General features: G+C 36.0%; 1 long non-coding RNA gene across 1 annotated transcript in view; it reads right to left on the reverse strand.

The window, feature by feature from the left end:
• Window positions 1-2415: 2415 nt before the first annotated feature.
• LOC126293392 (uncharacterized) overlaps window positions 2416-21490 on the reverse strand; it is a 52360-nt gene continuing 33285 nt past the window's right edge. The window contains exons 2-4 of the long non-coding RNA XR_007552287.1: window positions 4186-4371; window positions 3183-3282; window positions 2416-2489 (exon numbers count right to left, since the gene is read on the reverse strand). This is a non-coding gene — a long non-coding RNA (uncharacterized LOC126293392). The remainder of the gene's footprint in view (window positions 2490-3182; window positions 3283-4185; window positions 4372-21490) is intronic.

Consider the following 21490-nt stretch of genomic DNA (forward strand, 5'->3'; position numbering starts at 1 on the left):
ATTTTCTTTTAGTACCTCCTACTTAAATAGACCTGATTTCTGCAAAAAAATAATACATTCTCTGCCTTAAGCAAAAAATGGCGTATCTATTTCAGACCCTTAAACTGTAAAACAGCGTACACACCTAGCAACAAAGTCACGGGACTTCGTATGGGGACAGTCGTGATACAATGTCTCGAGACTGTCGCTAAACAATGTCACGCGTCCACATGTATGAAGCCAGTTGCGATACAGAAATCAGAATGCAATGTCACAAGAAATAGCTGTTTGTGCTGTTCATCTCTGTTTAAATAATTTAATGTTGTTAAGAAGCAAAAAGTAAACCTAAGCGGTACTGGACGAGGAATTTATTTTCTGGTGGAGTTTCTACAGCTTTGAAACTTCTTGAAAAACTGAAGCTAGAAGATGGCATTGGTTTCAGAAATTTTGTGAAAATGAGCCCTACTGATTTCAAAATCTTTCTGCAAATGGTCGGAGAAAAGATTTCGAAAGAGAACACTGTATTTAGGGAAATCATTCAAGCCTCAGTCAGGTTAGCTATCACCCTCCAGTTCCTTGCCAGCTGCGAATCACTTTCCAGCTTGATGTACACCTTTTGAGTGTCAAAACAATCAATTTCAAGTATAGTTCCAGAAGTCTGTGAAGCCATAATTACTACGCTGAAAGGGTTTGTAAAGGTAAGGAGTAACTCAATTTTTATTTATTACATTTTTTAAAAAATGAATTAAATACAGGTATACAATTTTGTCTTTTTTAAAATTACAATGATTTGAAATTTTCAAAAAAATCCTCTAGGGTTTGGTCTTTTCTGGTTCCTTCATCTTGAGAAAGAGGCTCCAGATCTTGTGAAGATATTGAGGGTTTAAAGGAACAGTCTGAAGAGTATGAGTTTTGCCTGTCTACTATGGGATGTTGATGGTGAAGAATGGAATGGAGGTGTAATTGTTTGAAGTCGGCTTAACTGGTTTGAACTGACTGGGGTGAATATCCTATCGTACTGTATATTCCTGTTTCCGATTTTTAGAATATGTCATCAATTTCACGCTGGGCTAAGGAAATTTTGATGCAACTTCTACTGCAGTTTTTTAATTTATTAGCAACATGCTCTCCGTAAACCGCAAATTCATCTCGGCTCCTAACAGCCTCTGTTTAAAGATTTCATGCAGCTTACCACGTCCCTTGCAATATCAACATGATCTGCATTCTTCCTCCTTTTGGGTATCAGTGGCCCTCTGAATTCTTCTTTTGGTAGAGTGGACTGTTGTTCATCATATCGCTCTTCTTCTGTTCCGTTGTCGTTATCCTCCTACACAAAAACCAACAATTTCATTGAACTTACTTTGTTTAACAGCTGTTACTTGTTTTTATTGCTTTAATGTTATTGTATTTTGTTTAATATTTCAGATGATTAAATCTTAACTCCGAATGGACAGCAATAGCAGAACAATTCGCAATGAGATGAAACTTTCCTCAGTGTTTAGGTAGTATAGACGGCAAACACATACAGATAGTGACCCCAGAAAACAGTGGCAGCATGTATTTCAATTATAAAGGAAACTTTAGTATTGTGCTTCTTGGAGTAGGTGATGCCAATTATAACTTTATATATGCTCATGTGGGTTGTCAGGGCTGAATATCGGATGGTGGTGTCTTAAAATTTACATCTTTGTACTAGAAAATGGTGCAAAAGAAACTAACTATGCACCAACGCACACACGTACAGACTGCAAAATGTCGCACGACATTACACCATGTTCCCCGTTTTGACGGTTAACCTGGGACTCAAGGCTTTTATATAGCGACAGTCTCGCAACTCGAGAAAGTGTCCCGGAACAACACTGAGACCTGTCTCGGGACATGTGTTTCGCGACTTTTGTTGCTAGGTGTGTACGTGGCTTAAGCCGCACGTAGTAAACAAGATAGGCAAAGTAACAGCCCGTCCACCACAATTATCTTTGCACAAAGGGATCATTATCTCTAGTAATGACGCCTGATGAAATTTTAGAAGTGTATCACAAAGCATGGAAACCTACCAAGATAACTCGGTAAGCCGGTTTCAAACTTGTTTCCAGATGTAAAGTTCAAGTATATAAGCCTGATCAAAGCTGGAATATTCAGGCCTGTTACTTGGATTCAAGCTTGAAACAAACATCAAAGTTGGCTGAGGTCAAGCTATATTTCAAGCTTGACTTATCAAGTTTGGCTCCAGCTGTATCTACACACGTGGAATACAGCTTGGTATTTACAGCTTGTTTGAAGCTATATAATTATTAATCTGAATTTATTGAACCTAATTAATTAATTCAATAAATATCAGAATGGAAATGGTGTGAAAAATAATTATCAAGACATGGATGTCTGAATTTTTTTATTTTCAAAGTGTTTAAAATAGTTTTATTTTAAAATTTAATTATTCTGATGCCCCTCCGGCCCCAGCACACAGACCAGAGAAGGATCAAATATCGCTGACTTCTGCCGGTATAATGATCCTGTAACAGGTAAAAGAAAATGTTAGCCAACCCTAAACATAAAAAATGTAAAAAGTTGAAACTGATCAACCTAAATATAATTTATGCCCCAGATTAGCAAAATAACTTCAAACTCACTCATGTAGTAAGAATCATTAACTAGTATAAAAGTAACTGAGTAAGCAGCTGCTTCTGGTGACTTCATTCCAAAGAGTTTTTAAAGTAATTTGAAATAACTTTTTCTTTGAAATTTTTAAAGTAAAGATAACGTTTGGGTAATTTTGTGATGACTTCATGAAGAAACCACACATCACTATTTCTAACAGTTTCAGGGCCATTTAATCTGAATTATAAAGAAACAATTACTTGAAATCATATATATCTCATACTGTAAGCTTTTAAGGAAACTACTGTTTGGAAAAATGTAGATGTTTTATTCTATCCACAATTATTTTTTGTGAGTAAAACTGAATCAAAATGAAATAAAAGATGAAATAGAAATGAATTTAAGAAATTACCAGTTCAGTGGAACTGAAATGTAAAAGAACAAAAAATGTTCTCCATGTGAAATTTTAATATTGCCTTTCATTATATTTCAGCCACATTACAAATAACAATAAAAGTAAGAAGTACCAGTAGGCCTTGCAGTATTATTTCTCCTAGGGAACAACAAAATTAAGAGCAATCACCGATTGTAATTTAGTGTAGTCTTACCATGGGGTTTGACTTCTGTTTTTTGACTGTTGAAGCCAGTGTCCTATATTGGTTTTAAACTGTTCTTGGGTTGTCGAAGGAAGTATTTTTCTGACTGAACCTGAAAACATAAAGCAGTTTATCATTAAAAGTAGTGGAAAGTGCTAGAGGTTTACACTGGAACAAAAATTACTTTTACAATGTTGAAATTATGAAGCCACTGTATCAGGCCAGCCTGTAAACTATTGATTTTCACCAACCAGAATTGTGCACATAGCATTGTGAAAATGCTCTTCTCAAATAAGCTATTATTTCTCTAAACCCTGTAAACATATGATTAATAACAACCAACCCATTGAGCATCAATGAAACATAACTACTTCCTGATAATAATAAAAATTTGAATTAATCAGTTTTTTTCTTAACTTAAATGAAATATCAAAATAATATGATCAAATTAAAACAAATTTTTCTCCATAAGATAAACATTGCAACTTTTAAGGTCAGTGGGGTGGATCCACAAGGTTTAATCTGACCAAATTTCACAAAAACCATCCCAATGCTAAGCTATATTCTTCCCGCAAATTTAATTCTGTTGAGACTTATATTAAGGTATTATTTATCTTTTTTGGGAAGGTTATATGGATGGTGTTATGCATCACTAGTTGAAGCACCGTATGTCATACGTGACACAATGGAACCTAAAGTCTGCATTCTCTTAAAATATATGTATTTATTAATGTTTCTCAACTTTTTGTACCTAAGAAAGGTTAGTGTTCTTTATCTTAGTAGAAAAATATCACCGCAAGTACCTACTTAACAGTACTAAATGCGCTCACATCAGAAATGTTAAGTAATGGCGCTTGGTCTCATGATGCATAACACTGTCCATATATTTGTGTTCATATATTAGTGTTTAAAACATTTTGAAGTAACAAATTTGAAGTTTGCATTTGGAAAGAAGTGTGCACGATATATAAACCAGATCGGCATATTTTAGGCAAATTTTTAAGTCTTTGCTTACTTTGAATTGCTGCACAAAGCAAGGTTGAACAGAAAGCTCTTTTGTTTTCTTTCTTTTGGTATTGTCTTTTGGAGGCCTTCCTGTACATGAAAACTTCATTCCTATCCCTGACGTCAGGCATCATTTCATACATTTGAACATTAACAATTTTGCATCTTTACCAACAAGGGTTGCAAGTAACTTCACCTGTGAAAAAATAAATTTTCTTGATGAAGCTGTTATATCATCAAGATTCTTCATGAAACAAAAGAGTGTCATACTAATGGGAAGAAATTTCATATTACCACAATTAAACAGCAGTCAAAGCTACGTAAATAAAAAGACTGACATCTATGTAGTAACTGGTTCTTGATGTACTTTTTTCCCCGTTCACCATGTCATTACTATTTGTATTCACAAAGAAACTTTTCACACTTCACGATTATTCATTCATGGTGTGACACGCGTGAGTACTTACAAGTAAACAAATGTAATAGGGTGATATATATAAAAAGGCGAGACTTTAAAAAGAGAGCTAGTTTAAAATGAGCTCTTTTTACTGAACAACTTGTAATATGTATTCTTAGCTGGTAATACATTTCACTTTCATCCAGGCTCAATTTTTCTACGTAAAAGAATATGATATTTCTTATCATTTCTTTATCATTTGTAATATTAATGTGCCACTAGAGAAAAATGCACCAATGTACCTCTAATACACTATATATCCTCTTCAGACCTGGTGTAGCAGTAAGGCAGGAGACTCCACACACTTACCGAACTATTTTCCAGTATAAAACAAACTTCACAACAGTCAACAATCGTTAATGCGCGTCACAAAGGTAAAATGGCCGTAAACCTAGCAGAGTCAGTGAAAGGGTTATGAACACTTGTGGTGTTTCCTGTGGACGTCTATGGAAGCTATGCTGCATGCGCGTCTGCTGTACAGCCTTCCAGGGAAATTATTGTTTATTTCAAGCTTGGGAAAATTATTTTAATTCAAGCTAAATTTTTACAGCTTGATGTAAAATGTGTAACAGGTTGATTTTTCAGTCTTGAATTTTCAACTGAACCTAAACTCAGTATCCACATTGAAATAAGCTTGAGTGCTAGCTGGGAACAAGGTGTCTCTTGCATAGTATATATTACCTTAAAATATTTGTGCCTTTCAGATACTGAAATTACCAAAGAAAATGGTTAAATGATTTTTTTTGTAGTGCATACATAAGTCACCCATGGTATAGTGTGGTCAAGGTACAGTGGTCTCCCATAAAGCAGAAGCAATAACCTCTGCACCATAAAACCAACCTAAATGTGTACAGGATCTGTACATATGGAAAACATATGGCATTGTTTGACTGAATGAATATTGCACCAAACTACTGAATGTGCCTGTGGGAACAGCATTATTACTAGTGGTTATCACAAAATATTATTTTCATACATCAAATTTTGAACTTGCAGCTGTGCTGTTTCTGATTTTAGAAATTGTAACTATACCTGTACATCTCATTCGTAATCACTATTCAGTGTGTTGATAATTGGTGACAAGCACAGATACTACGATTAAAAGTTTAATTCTGGGTTGTTTACTTGAAACATGAATATTATTTAAGCTTTACTGTATACACTCTACAAGGCAGACAATATGTGGGAAGCCAATGTGTGCAAGAATACCGGGCTTCTACTTTCATTTCTATGTGTGCCAGTTGCAACAATGTGTTGGCTTTGGGTGTAAGTCAGTGTGCGCCAATGATCTGTGCCAGTATAAACTGCACTTTATAGTTTACAGTGAACAATTGATACCAGGTCTTCCTTTTTGAATCACCCAGTGTTTATGGGAATAACAACTTCAACACATTGACTGCCTGCAAGTACAGCATAGAAAGTTTATTTACATTTAACCATTACTAGTTTCGAATTTTTTTAAATCCATCATCAAATGGCTCTCGAAAGGTTCCTGTTGATAGCCAAACCCAGTTTTGTGGTCGTTAATTGTTCAGTGCTATGTTGCACATCAAATAAAGATATTGTTGGCTTAGATGTTAGTAAAAATTAAAGGGAACTTGGAAGAAAGGAATAAAGTAAGTATTTTTAAATATCATTTATTTTAAATTATATGCTTTAGCTTTATGTACTTACAGGGAAAAACAGTGTCTGTACATCGTGAAAATCACAAACTTTTACAATAAACACTTACATGCAGAAGCATTCAAAAGAGTTGCTGTGTCTTGATCAACCATAAACAACAAGCGAAGAGTACTATACCAAAATGCACAATTTATGCAATCAATTTAAATTGGAGCACACAATTTCACTTTCACTTGTTTTCAGTTCTGCATTTGTTTCTGTAGGTATTTCAATTTTGCCTCTGTGGTTATGTTAACGAGGTCTCTTGTTAATTGCATCCTGATTTCACTGCACTTTATTTCCTTTGTAAGGTTAGCAATGAATACCATGCAACTATCCATTGTTAATTCTGCCGAGGGTTATTGGTGGTCTTGGGTGGCGCATATTCTATCGGTTATTACTTCAACAGCACTCGTGTACCCATCACCAGGCCTCTTCCTTCTTCTATCCCTACTTTGAGTGGCATGGGTAGGTGGTGGTGGTGGTACTTCTGCACATTGTTCCACAATGCAGACATCATTCGGCACATCCACATCAAGACTATAACATTCTTCCATGTATTGATGTGGAGATGGCTGTGTATCCACACTTTGAGAAGATGAGAGACTGCATGTCTGTAAATTGCAGAACATTTATTGCAATACTGTAACTGAATGAAATGCATAACATCACTATGAACAGTTGAGCATACTGAAGTTTTGTAAATAATGTAAGAAACAGTTACTACATAAGGCATACATTCTATTTAAATCACATTTTGTTATTATAAAAGTGGGGGAGGGGGGGTTCTTTGCCCCAATTTCAGGGGAACAGAGGCAACTTTTTCCCACTGACAAATTTGATCAAAGTAGCTCCACAATATTTTCATTGCTATCTTTTGCACCTGAAGCAACTTGGGATCAATCTTAACACATTGAAAGGAATACTGCTTAAGAGATTAGTGTTGTTACAGTGGGTATGAATGCAAACAAAAGCCAAGAGCACACCAATATGCACATTACAATGCACACAAAATCTGAAAGAATTCCAGTAATCCATAACAAATGGAATATTTACTAAATGTCACAAAATGCTTCTGAGTCAGTGAAAGGTACTGGTAAACAACCTGATACAATGAAGAAACCAGGCATTGCTGATAATTCTGGTGATAAAGACCTATCATAACAAAAAGTTGCAGATGTAAAGTTCAGATGAAGACTGAAAATCATACAGAATAAATAAAACCATATCAAAACCACAGAGAAAACATACCTATCCATAAACAAATTAATCCACACTATGGCTACTTTGTTCCAATTTTTAAGAGGTTAAAAAATTAAAAAAAAATTTCCATCAGGGTTTACTATGGTTCTTAAATAGATTCGAACAGAATAACCTCATTTTCAAAAGTAATTTCACAAAACTACTACCCACTACATGATTTTGTATAAATAACTACGGCAGTGGAGCACAGTATTCTAATTCTACATGCAATGTGTCTAACACCCATGAAATTCAGTTTTTGTCTTAAGTGAATAGGTAACTTACTTCTTCACTTCCGTTGTCCTCAGTCATGGAATGTTGAGTCAGGCCTATGGCTGTGCTTTTTCTTGGCAAGCAATGATCTACCAAAAACAATAACTTATTCTAATACCATAAAGATGGTTTGTATACCTGCAAAATTGTTAAGTTCATATTAACATAGTAAAATGTATGTGGGAAAGCTATATCGTAATCCATTAACATTCAAGATTATGTGCTTTCAAAAATTGGGTGAATATTCAGTGTGATATTTCTAGGAAATAGTCTTAAACGTGTCCGATATTTGCAAGTTGTATGTTTCTACATCCAACACAAAATTCATAGTTTTGTACTTAAGTCGTTCATCCCAGCGCCATCAGTCAAGATGTCTTTGTAGCTCTTCTCCATATCTACGTTCCTAATGCTACTGTATCTTTTGTTCTGTCTATCCAAAGTCAATTCTTCACAACTGTGGCTTAAAATACTCCAATGTAATCAAGAATTTCTATCATTTTCTACTGATTTGGGTGCCTGTAAATAAATTACTCTTATATCTGGAGGTTTGTTTTGTCATTGCAATTCTTTTCACAATATCCATTATTCTTCTTTTGTCACCAGTTAATCTTTCATAAGTAATAAAACTCGTTTTATTCAATATTGTACTTCCTGTCTGAACCCTTTCAGACCCAAATTATTCTCAGCTATGAAAAAAAATCTATTCATTGTAATAGGTAAAAATGGGTATTAGAAACATAATAAATCCAACAAAATCACTGAAAACATTTTTATTTACATTTTACAGAATGTCCATTGTAATGGACAAAGAGTATCAACAGTTGTGGAACATTTTGAAACAATTCCTTCCTTTGACAAAACATAGATGAACATTAGATTTCTCACAAAATACATGAGTTTTATTCTTACAACTAGGCATTTTACACCTTGAAGCTTCTTTATTATCATGGTACTCAGGAAAATGTCCAGTAAGATCATTCTGAATCTCTGGTGCCGGATGAATTTCAGTTCTTGCTCTTTTTGCTTTTATGTCCTGTAAATCACTACTGGGTCTGCCATGTTTCACTTTGGTACTAGCGCCCATTTTTACAAGAGCCTCTCCTACTCTCATCTTAAAATGAAGCAAATCCATTGTCTCTTTCTCTCCCAGTGATCCAGTATTTCTTTTGTATTCCAACCAACTGTTCACACATGCTAAATCTACAGCGTGGAACAACATTCTCAATGTCCATTTTCTAGGTTTAATAAAAATCCTATACATGCTAATTAACATATCTATTTTGTCAACACCACCCATAGCACGGTTGTAACGACGTACAACTTCAGGCCATGAGACAGAAACATATGTCTTTCTTGATTTTTCCCAGCGCTGTACTTCATCTTGACTACCACATCCTACAAAATTTGATGCCAGAACTACAGGTCTGTTGTCCAACCATTTACACATTATCACTGCTTCATTCATGCTCACCACTTCTTCAGAAGAACCACACCCTTTCTTTTTCAAATCCTTATCACTGGTGAAAGGTACATTTGGCATGCGACATAGTCTTGCTGTTCCTGCTGCATATATATTTTTTATTTTTAATATTTCTAGTAAGTTGGATGTTGTGAAGAAATCATCAAAACATAAATAAGCATGTTCCCTGTTAATTCTCTCCACAAGTTTTAGAACAATAAATGCCCCTAAACCAAACTTTTTTACAAAAGTGTTTGACATTTCTGGAGTATCTCCTTGGTACAACAGAAAGTCATAGCACAGACCACTTCTTCCACATAATAAAAACAGTTTTATACCCCAAGGTTTAGGCTTTCCCTTACAATACTGCTCTACTCCTAAATGACATTAGAAAGGAATCATTTGCTCGTCAACACACAATTCTTCCTCAATCTGTAGTTCCAAACATCTATGTCTAATACAATCGTAAATGAGTTTCACTGCAAAATTTGTCTTTGCAATTTTCTGGTCTTGCCAAATTGTCAACTACATGGAAATTTGATTTCAGTTGGAAAAATGTCTCTCTTGACATACTTTCCACAAAGAGATCTAAATGCAATGCTGAATCCCAATACATTCTAACTCTGGGCTATTTCAAGCATCCCATAATTATATGAAGTCCTAGGAAAGCCTTTATTCCCGTTGCATTTGTCGGTGTAAATGTTTTCCCATGTTGCCATGCATACATGTTGGTTTTTTCAACCATACTTTCTAAGCAAGCATGAGAAATGTACTCTGAAAAATATTCAATGGGTGTCATATCACACTCTGATGGCTGGACTGAATACTGGTCTTCACCTATAGGTGTGCTTTGGAGTGTAGGCGATTTTCTTCTCCATCTAATATTACTTTTTTCACTAAACACCCACTCAGACTGAATAATAGTGTCTTCAACATTTGAGTCCTGTGCATAAGTGTGATTTTGGTCATCTCCTTCTGTGCTGCAACTATCGTCCTTCAGTTGTTCGTCTTCGTAGTTTGTGACCACATCAGCACCTAAAAATGACATGCAGTACATCAACAACCAGGTCAGGTGAGATTTATAGTTTTATTATTACATACCAGGTCTAGTGTATTGTGGAATAGATTCTGCATCATCAGGGCCACTTTGATCGTTTTCTGAGAGCTCTAAGTCAGAAACCTCACCTGACATCAGCAAATCCAGTATTTGGGAAGCATCCCTCTCAATATGATAAAATTCTGAAAATCAATACGTCAGATCTAAGCAATTTCATGAACAATGTTGAAACAAGACGCAAATACCAAGTCTGAAGCAATATCATCAAGTACAACTACTGCAATATTGTACATAAATTCTTGGAATTTTATCAATTGAACCTTTGGTAACGAAAAATAAATTAATTTCGTCCCCTACGTTACAAAAAACAGGCGCAGTTGCATCACAGAAGTTATTTTCATATAGCAGAGATACATTACAAGCACACAAGTAAAAACAACCATTGACTCTAAATGTCCATTTCAATGGTCATCAGCTTTGTAACGTCGATAACACAGTGATTTTCTGAATCATGTATCTAATTTTGCCATAGAAAGTATCCAAAACATTACTAAAACAAATAAAACTTAAAACACGTTAAATTGGTCGAAATATGTACCCACCTAATACAGCTTCCTCTGTGCGGCCATCTTGTCTCAAGCAACATCCGAATACTTCGTGACTTCACCACTAGATGGCAGGATCGCCCATCAGATTGAACAAGACTTCCATTGCAACGTACAAGCAATCTCAAAAACATCTGTGCTCTCAGATATGAGATATTACTCTCTAAAAGTAGTGTCCATTGAAATGGACAAGGGGTCTGAATGGTTAATGTTTGCTATTATTTCAAAAGATGGAAAATCCAGGATGAAATGTAACGATATTATGAGAAGGAAAGTTGCTACTCACCATATAGCAGAGATGCTGAGTCGCAGATAGGCACAACAAAAAGTCTCACAATTAAAGCTTTCAGCCATCAAAGTGTAAAATAAAAACCCACACACAATGACTGCAGTCTCAGGCAACTGAAACCACTATTATTTGTCTGTTTTGTTTCTCTCACCATTATTTGAGTCTTGTTTGTATTTTTCAGTTTGTGTTTGCCATGGCATCAGATTCAATTTGTATTATGTTGTTCATGCCATTTTTCAGTGCCTTCTAAGACTATACCATGCGCAAATAAATCAAAGATAGTGTATTTGTTTACGATTAATTTTGAACCGTTTGGGCCACTTTTTTTGCTTTCTATAAATAAATAAATAAATGTGGAAAGAAAGGAAAGCCTTGTCATACACCTCTTCTTATTTTAGGCTGTTTCTTAATGGTATTGTTATCTGTTTATTTTTCTTATCTTTTAGCTCTCTTGTTATACCAGTTTCAATCAGCTCTCCAAACAGTAATTTTCAGCCCACTCTATCAAAAGCTGTCTATTGGTCAATGAATGTGGCATGCATTTTCTTGTTCGTCTTAGTTCTTATTTCTAAAATCATTTGTAGTGCCATTATAGCTTCCCTGGTAGCTTCTGCTTTCTTACATTTAAGTTGGTCTTCTTCTAAATTATGGTTAATCTTAACATAGAATCTTTAAGAGTCTTGAGTATAATTTTTGAAGCATGGCACAACAGTGCCGAGGTTCTATAATCTGAACAATCATTGCTATTTCCTTTCTTAGGCATGGTTTTTTTTATTAGTGATAGTAGTATTCCATCCTGGTAGCAGACACTCTCTAATTTATACAGTTCTTCCATCTTATTTCCAGCATTCTTTAATAATTCAGCAGAGATGTTGCCTGTTTCAGTCGCTTTGTTATTTTTAGAGTTGTTTAAAGTATTGTTGAATTCTGCTCTGATAATTGGTGTTAATATGAATTCATTTTTCAGTTTTCCATTGTGAATCATTTGTGACTCGTTTTCCATATGTATTCTTTCCACCTATCTTTTTTTTCCCCCCAGTTTGAAATTGAAGTTATACATACAATTAAACTGTAGTAATGTAATTTTTTTGTATATCTTGCCTGTGTTTATTTTTAATGGGTCTCCTCACTTATTTGTCTTATTCGTTCAACTTTTTCTATGCAACACATTCTTTAGTCCTTTGCACCACTCATTCCCATTTGTACATTATTGCGTTTTAAATGTAACATAGCACTTGGCTGTAACCATTATATTATCACTATCAATGTCAAAATCGGTGTAGGAATGACAATATTCTATTTGGATTCTATGTGTCTGTTTGATAATGTAATCCATGTGGCATAAAGTACTGTCTCCTGGTGATTTCCATGTATACCTCCTTTAGGAACTGAGTCATTTGTTCATTATGACCATTTTGTCATCCGTTAGCATGTTACCAAGCAGGAAGTTGCTCTTCTTTTCTTATGAAGCCGACAATTAGCATAATCAATAATGGCATCAGTTGTTTGCTTAAAGTTAGAAAAATATCTCTTCACTCAGTCCACAAGTTGGCATTTCCTGAAACTGCTTTCTTAACCATGGTGAAAACTCTTGAATGAAGCTAAAAATATGTAAGAATTTTATGTAATTGTCTCCTGGTAGTTGTTCTTTAACCTTGTTCTTTTGTTGTAGTTTTTACATATAGCTGAACTACTCTAGTGTCTCTTGGAGTATTGTGCCTAGACTGTTTAAATTGTCAACTCTAACTGTAAGAGCTGTGATTCCCACTTCTTATTCCCTTTGTGTCACATAATGACTTGAATGACACACTGTTTAAACAGTCGGTTTGATTGCTTATCTTTAAGTTACAGCATTTGTAAGCTGAGAGTTCTCCAAGCATGGCATATGAGCTTCAGGATGTTCTCTCGTAGATCATAATGTAGGCAGGAATGTACAGCAGACATGCATATGGAGCAGGAACTGCATCTGAAAAATCATGTTCATTATGAATGGTACGTACTCTGATTGATAAACAGCATTGTTGTTTACAGTATACAGCTGCAGAAGTTTCAATCAGTGAAAGCTGTTGGGAGAGGGGGCTTTATGTAACACTTCCATTTAAGAATGTTTCACAGGCTTGCATACAATCTAAGAAAAATATTAGTAAATACTATTGTTCAATTGTTCACTATGCAGGTCTCTATACATAACTAGTCAGTAGGTGCCACCTAGGTCATTTTGAAGTGTTTCTATACATAAGTAATATGAAAGGTGACAAATAGATGTAAACAAAAACTTTGTAAGATGCAAAAATTACCACTCATCATTATTTGCAGTATGTAGGTAGTCATGGGACATGTGATGCATTGTGTCATGAAACAAGTTACTGGGAGCACGGCTTGGCTGTCCATAAAATTCGAGTCCACATAGTTCAGTGTACTGATCAGCTTATTACTTTTTATAGACACACACACTTCAAAATTTCCTTGACGATGAACATTTTTTATAGATTTGTAAAATGTCAGTCAGTTGGCCTTCATTGGTTTAGCATATTATTTTATCATTAGTGGATCTTGTTCAACTCCACAGCCATGAAGAATTGTTGGTCAAGAATGCAACCAGCCACAAATACTTTTAAAAACTTTATTTTAATGCCATTAGATTTGAAGCTGTCATACCTGGTTTTAGACAGCTAATTTTTTATTTATTTATTTATTTATTTATTTATTTTTTTACTACAGTAATGTGCTTATCAGTGTCATTATGTCCACCTGTGAACTCCATAAGAATACTTTTGTATGTAGCACTACTGTATATGTTGCATGGATAGCAAAAACATGCTAATATGCCTACAGTTATATACTCTATACATAGTAGACATTGTCATCCACAGCTAGGATTAAATTGCTTGTAAAAATTATACCTATTTGAATGTAACTTGCCTTGTTAAGATAAACATTATCCTTTGTTGTGGAAAGTCTTTTGTTCACATAAGTCGTTTTATTCTCGTTGTATGACAAGCTTTTTATGCAATTGTATGTAAATGTTGATTACTCACCAGGAATCTAAGTTGGGGTCAGCAGAATTCCCAGTAAACAATTGGCGTAATGTTTAATTTTTTTAATCAGTTTTGTCTGAAGAAGTTATTCATATGTAAAGTTAATAACAGTCCAATTAATGCCTAAGGAAATTTTCCCCCTCTTACTGTGTACTGACTTCTACAGCTGGCTACTCTAATTATCTTATAAGTGCTTTCAAATATAAAGGTGCCTTACTGGTCTTTGAAACTGTAAATGTTAGCTTTTTAGCTTCAATTTTATTTGGTAGTTCACATGCACATTAGTGATATGCAGTGAAGACGTAACTCCTTTTGTCTGTGAAACTCCTTTAATTCCAGTAACTCCACTATCAAAGAGAGCTTTGAAAGTGTATGGATTTCTGTAATCTGTCAATAACTAAGCTGCTTCTTTATAGTTACACATGTAGTAACTTCAGTACTATCACTTCATACTATTTTTAAGAAACCTTCTACTCCTCTTGCAAAATTTCACAAAATGAAGTTTTTCATTGCCGACCATCAATATGTGTCATATGGGACAAATCACATTGGAACAGTTCTGTTTTTGTATAAATGTATACAGATTAACAAGGATATCAGTAATGAATAAGTTACACATTTTAATGACAGTGTTACATTAAAACAGCATTAATCGTCATTGTAAATGTGTGACTTTCCTTTATTGTGTATCCTCTAATAATGTCACATTCATTTTACCTTAGACAGCCCTTGGGCATTAACATCATCTGGTGTTCTGTTTGTTCAATGGTACACTTCGTTGTAACCTCATTTTTAATCGTTGAGTTCCTTGTTAAAGCTATGATCAGTTTGTGTGGTTCGGTTTCTAATGACATATCTGAAGTTGTCAAAGTAAATACTTGTTTCCAATTTGACACAATGTTGTTTATTTATGTACATTTTTATATGGGCTCATAAATGTGATGAACTGTTGAAAATGTATATATTATATGTGTACTTTGGTGTTTCAGCAATCTGTAATACTTAGTGAAATTCAGTTGCAGTCCTAATTTTCATGAAACCATATTATTTATGTGTAAACAGCACTTAAAACATATCTCTCTTGCATATAATTTCTTACAATACATAAGGTGTTCTTGTTTTTGACTCGTTTAAAATCAGTTGAGTGAATGGAGATATTTTTCAATTTAAATTAATAAGCTTTGGTCTGAACACTCTATGGTCATCGGTTCTCATATATATAGTGAAACTTAGTTTGGAAATTAACATTTTCATGGTGCTATATATTTGTTTTAATGTATGTTGTTTCCATATAAGCCAATTTTTGGAACTGTGACTTGTTGTTGTTAATACTGTGCTGTTAATGTTCTTGCAATTCCCCCTGCATACCTGAAGACAAATTTATGAGGAGTGAAATCAGAGGAATAGACGAGCATTCCTACATTTGTGTCTCTTCAACAATATCCAATTTGAGCACTCAACTGTGCCAGCAAGATACCACCAAAAGTGCCTGTAGTCAGCCCTACCACTGGTGATAAACTAATATATATGCCAAAAGTCTGTGAGTGATTGTGTTTAGCTGTAACACTGGAATGTATTACAGAATTTCCTGCAGGAACTATTAGCATCAAAACTGTAGTCAACACATGGAAGATGTCACTGAGCTTCACACTTTAGAGAGACAGTGTGGGGGGCCTGGAATACACCACATAGGAGCTGTGTTGCCACACTTCCTTGAAGAGGTCTTCACCAAAATATGCGGTCATGCTGATGGGAAACACATCACAGTGTCATTATTACTTCAGTGCTAGACAACTGGACTAGTCTCTGGTGGCTGAGCTCAGCATCACTTCAAACCTTCGAGAGCCATCGAGGACCTGCGTCGATATCGTCATGTGGAAAAGTCACGTCTTTGGATTTTGATGGTGCTGCTGGATGACGACGGGACTTTTGCGATGTGATAGCAGTGTATTGTGTGATCGTGGCTGAGGCACAAGCTACCTTTGAGTCGTCTACTAGAATTCTTCTGTCTGCAGCCACCAGGATGACGCTATGGCTGTACTGGACATTGAATCCTTGGACTCCTGGATATAACCTTTCCATCTTTGTCTGCCACACGCTACCCTCTGTACCTCCCATTGCAGGAACAGTGGGTATTTGACACTAAGGAAGACACTTCAGCTTCCTTGCCAAGAGGAAATTTGTGCTAGGCAGATGAGCCCTTAGCACAGCTATCGAGTATCAGACCTTCAGTTTTGGATTTGATGTCAGCTTTATAGGGAAAAACATCATTACACAAAGAGTTAAATCTTGAGGATATTGGAACCAATGGATATGGAGCTGGATGTGCACAAAAGCCTTTCTCAAGAGGTACAAGACGTGGGTAGACTGCATCTGTTGGTGGCAGTGTGATCTGTAACATGGCAGGGTATCACTCATCTTCATTACTGCTTCTGAGGTACTGATGGTACAGGCTGTGCACAAGTGCAGTGAAGTTGGGTCTGGGAACATCCACCAGCACTTGGACAATATGTAACTGTACAGCAAGGAACAAGTCATCAACCATTCTGTCACTTAATTATGGAACTAATTACATTGCATGAATAATATTAAGCCCAGTGCACAGTATTAACAACAACGGGCTAGTCACTGGAAAGCACATTGGTAATTATTTCTTAATTCCGTCAAATAAGTTGATTGTTAATCACTGTGGCAGTGTTTCTTCATTATTGTCAGAGGGAAGTTTGAATAACCAGGAAAATTATATTAAACAATTAATTTTTGTTGGATGTATGTGTTGCCATAACAATATTTATGTTTCAGCTATTAAATAAAATTAAAGTATGTAACCTAATAGTCATCTGACAGACTGCTGTATTCATCTGGATGTTAAGTACAACAATATATCTTTCTTTAATATATCGTTTGAATACTAGTCACTTGAACAGTTTATATATCGAATTTGCATACAACATTGCCTGACACTTCTTTGTAATTCGTTTGTCAAAGCTGTACTTGCAAGAAATTCACATGTTGTTTGTATATAATATATAGTTTAAATGTTAGCATATCCTGGACACTCATAATGTTGTATTTTCAGAACAGTTCCTAACATTCTTTAAATTTATCTTGCAGCATTTTGTTAGTCTTTATATTATGTATATATTAATTTACACTTGTATGCCCCCCCCCTCCCCCCATTACTCATTGTTTTGTTGCTGATCTCTTACAAAGCAAATCATTTATTGTATGTACTTACTAATCTGCCTTTATTGTCTATTCCTGTTATAAATTGATATTCTTATCAATGCTCAGTGTTATCCAGTGATGGTGTTCAAAATGAAATAAAATTCTGTTAAACATACAAGTTGTTTAAATCCATGTTCTTTCGAATGTCTGACAATTATCTTGTTTCACCTTTCACACTGTTTATTAATGTGATGTGGTAGTCAGGAAGTAATCTGAAGATGTAAAACAAACTCTTGCCATATTTTTGCCCAACAAATTTTCTAGCAAAATTTCTTTTGTGACAACATTCAGGAATAGAAGTATCAGAGTATTCCCACGTCAGGACACACAGATAATTGGAGTGTTCAGCAGTTATTCCGTAGTCATTGGCAGGAACTGACTGTCTTAACTAACACTGTGGCATTATGTTACATGTAACTGTTCAGCATAAAAGACCACCCACTATGGAGTACAACAGGCAGCATGTAGGGACATCAGAGAAGTTGTTGAAAGCTTGATTTCTCCCTGAAACATGACGGACTGGGTAGATCTGAAGAACATTATCTGAGAATTTCCGCATCATTTTGTTAGGATTTGTTATTATGTAGGAACAGCAACTGGATATACACAGATGCAGTACAGAAGCTGTGGTGTGGTAAGTAAACAGATGCTCATCCTGAGGCTACACTAATTATCATATTTGTGCAGGATGTGATTCTTTGTCAGGTAAGTGCAGCATACTGTATCTAAAGCTTTCAGCTGTCAGTAAAATCATGTAGCTATTGGAAACAGAACAAGAGGCACCTTGGTCTACTTAAAGCATTTCATTGTCTGAGGGTTCAATGTAAATGGGAAAGTATATTAGGGTTTAAATTTCCATTGTTCATGGTTAATAGTAAAGAAGTGAAAGGACTTGAGTGCAGTGGTGGACACAATTTACATGTCCACATTATTGAGCACAAAGGCTTTGCAATACAGTTCCATACTCTTGGAAAGTGGGATATTAAGGAAAAGGTAATACTTAGATGTCAATATAATGGAAACTCAGAAAGTATAATCAGTATAAAAACGAAAGATGAGCTATCTTTGTAAAGAAGGTTAATATTGCTTTACCTATTTAAAGACGAATAATATTATGATGTCTGCCCCCCCATGAACCATGGACCTTGCCGTTGGTGGGGAGGCTTGCGTGCCTCAGCGATACAGATGGCCGTACCGTAGGTGCAACCACAACGGAGGGGTATCTGTTGAGAGGCCAGACAAACTTGTGGTTCCTGAAGAGGGGCAGCAGCCTTTTCAGTAGTTGCAGGGGCAACAGTCTGGATGATTGACTGATCTGGCCTTGCAACATTGACCAAAACGGCGTTGCTGTGCTGGTACTGCGAACGGCTGAAAGCAAGGGGAAACTACAGCCGTAATTTTTCCCGAGGACATGCAGCTTTACTGTATGATTAAATGATGATGGCATCCTCTTGGGTAAAATATTCCGGAGGTAAAATAGTCCCCCATTCGGATCTCCGGGCGGGGACTACTCAGGAGGATGTCGTTATCAGGAGAAAGAAAACTGGCGTTCTACGGATCGGAGCGTGGAATGTCAGATCCCTTAATCGGGCAGGTAGGTTAGAAAATTTAAAAAGGGAAATGGATAGGTTAAAGTTAGATATAGTGGGAATTAGTGAAGTTCGGTGGCAGGAGGAACAAGACTTCTGGTCAGGTGATTACAGGGTTATAAACACAAAATCAAATAGGGGTAATGCAGGAGTAGGTTTAATAATGAATAGGAAAATAGGAATGCGGGTAAGCTACTACAAACAGCATAGTGAACGCATTATTGTGGCCAAGATAGATACGAAGCCCACACCTACTACAGTAGTACAAGTTTATATGCCAACTAGCTCTGCAGATGACGAAGAAATTGAAGAAATGTACGATGAAATAAAAGAAATTATTCAGATAGTGAAGGGAGACGAAAATTTAATAGTAATGGGTGACTGGAATTCGAGTGTAGGAAAAGGGAGAGAAGGAAACATAGTAGGTGAATATGGATTGGGGCTAAGAAATGAAAGAGGAAGCCGCCTAGTAGAATTTTGTACAGAGCACAACTTAGTCATAGGTAACACTTGGTTTAAGAATCATGAAAGAAGGTTGTATACGTGGAAGAACCCTGGAGATACTAAAAGGTATCAGATAGATTATATAATGGTAAGACAGAGATTTAGAAACCAGGTTTTAAATTGTAAGACATTTCCAGGGGCAGATGTGGACTCTGACCACAATCTATTGGTTATGACCTGTAGATTAAAACTGAAGAAACTGCAAAAATGTGGGAAATTAAGGAGATGGGACCTGGATAAACTGAAAGAACCAGAGGTTGTACAGAGTTTCAGGGAGAGCATAAGGGAACAATTGACAGGAATAGGGGAAAGAAATACAGTAGAAGAAGAATGGGTAGCTCTGAGGGATGAAGTAGTGAAGGCAGCAGAGGATAAAGTAGGTAAAAAGACGAGGGCTGCTAGAAATCCTTGGGTAACAGAAGAAATATTGAATTTAATTGATGAAAGGAGAAAATATAAAAATGCAGTAAATGAAGCAGGCAAAAAGGAATACAAACGTCTCAAAAATGAGATCGAGAGGAAGTGCAAAATGGCTAAACAGGGATGGCTAGAGGATAAATGTAAGGATGTAGAGGCTTATCTCACTATGGGTGAAATAGATACTGCCTACAGGAAAATTAAAGAGACCTTTGGAGAGAAGAGAACCACGTGTATGAATATCAAGAGCTCAGATGGCAACCCAGTTCTAAGCAAAGAAGGGAAGGCAGAAAGGTGGAAGGAGTATATAGAAGGTTTATACAAGGGTGATGTACTTGAGGACAATATAATGGAAATGGAAGAGGATGTAGATGAAGACGAAATGGGTGATACGATATTGCGTGAAGAGTTTGACACAGCACTGAAAGACCTGAGTCGGAACAAGGCCCCCGGAGTAGACAACATTCCATTAGAACTACTGACGGCCTTGGGAGAGCCAGTCATGACAAAACTCTACCAGCTGGTGAGCAAGATGTATGAGACAGGCCAAATACCCTCAGACTTCAAGAAGAATATAATAATTCCAATCCCAAAGAAAGCAGGTGCTGACAGATGTGAAAATTACCGAACTATCAGTTTAATAAGTCACAGCTGCAAAATACTAACGCGAATTCTTTACAGACGAATGGAAAAACTGATAGATGCGGACCTCGGGGAGGATCAGTTTGGATTCCGTCGAAATGTTGGAACACGTGAGGCAATACTGACCTTACGACTTATCTTAGAAGAAAGATTAAGAAAAGGCAAACCTACGTTTCTAGCATTTGTAGACTTAGAGAAAGCTTTTGACAATGTTGACTGGAATACTCTTTTTCAAATTCTAAAGGTGGCAGGGGTAAAATACAGGGAGCGAAAGGCTATTTACAATTTGTACAGAAACCAGATGGCAGTTATAAGGGTCGAGGAACATGAAAGGGAAGCAGTGGTTGGGAAGGGAGTAAGACAGGGTTGTAGCCTCTCCCCGATGTTATTCAATCTGTATATTGAGCAAGCAGTAAAGGAAACAAAAGAAAAATTTGGAGTAGGTATTAAAATTCATGGAGACGAAGTAAAAACTTTGAGGTTCGCCGATGACATTGTAATTCTGTCAGAGACGGCAAAGGACTTGGAAGAGCAGTTGAACGGAATGGACAGTGTCTTGAAAGGAGGATATAAGATGAACATTAACAAAAGCAAAACGAGGGTAATGGAATGTAGTCCAATTAAATCGGGTGATGCTGAGGGAATTAGATTAGGAAATGAGACACTTAAAGTAGTTAAGGAGTTTTGCTATTTGGGGAGCAAAATAACTGATGATGGTCGAAGTAGAGAGGATATAAAATGTAGACTGGCAATGGCAAGGAAAGCGTTTCTGAAGAAGAGAAATTTGTTAACATCGAATATAGATTTAAGTGTCAGGAAGTCATTTCTGAAAATATTTGTTTGGAGTGTAGCC

This window comes from Schistocerca gregaria, chromosome 10 (assembly GCF_023897955.1).
Source record: "Schistocerca gregaria isolate iqSchGreg1 chromosome 10, iqSchGreg1.2, whole genome shotgun sequence".
Lineage (NCBI taxonomy): Eukaryota > Metazoa > Arthropoda > Insecta > Orthoptera > Acrididae > Schistocerca > Schistocerca gregaria.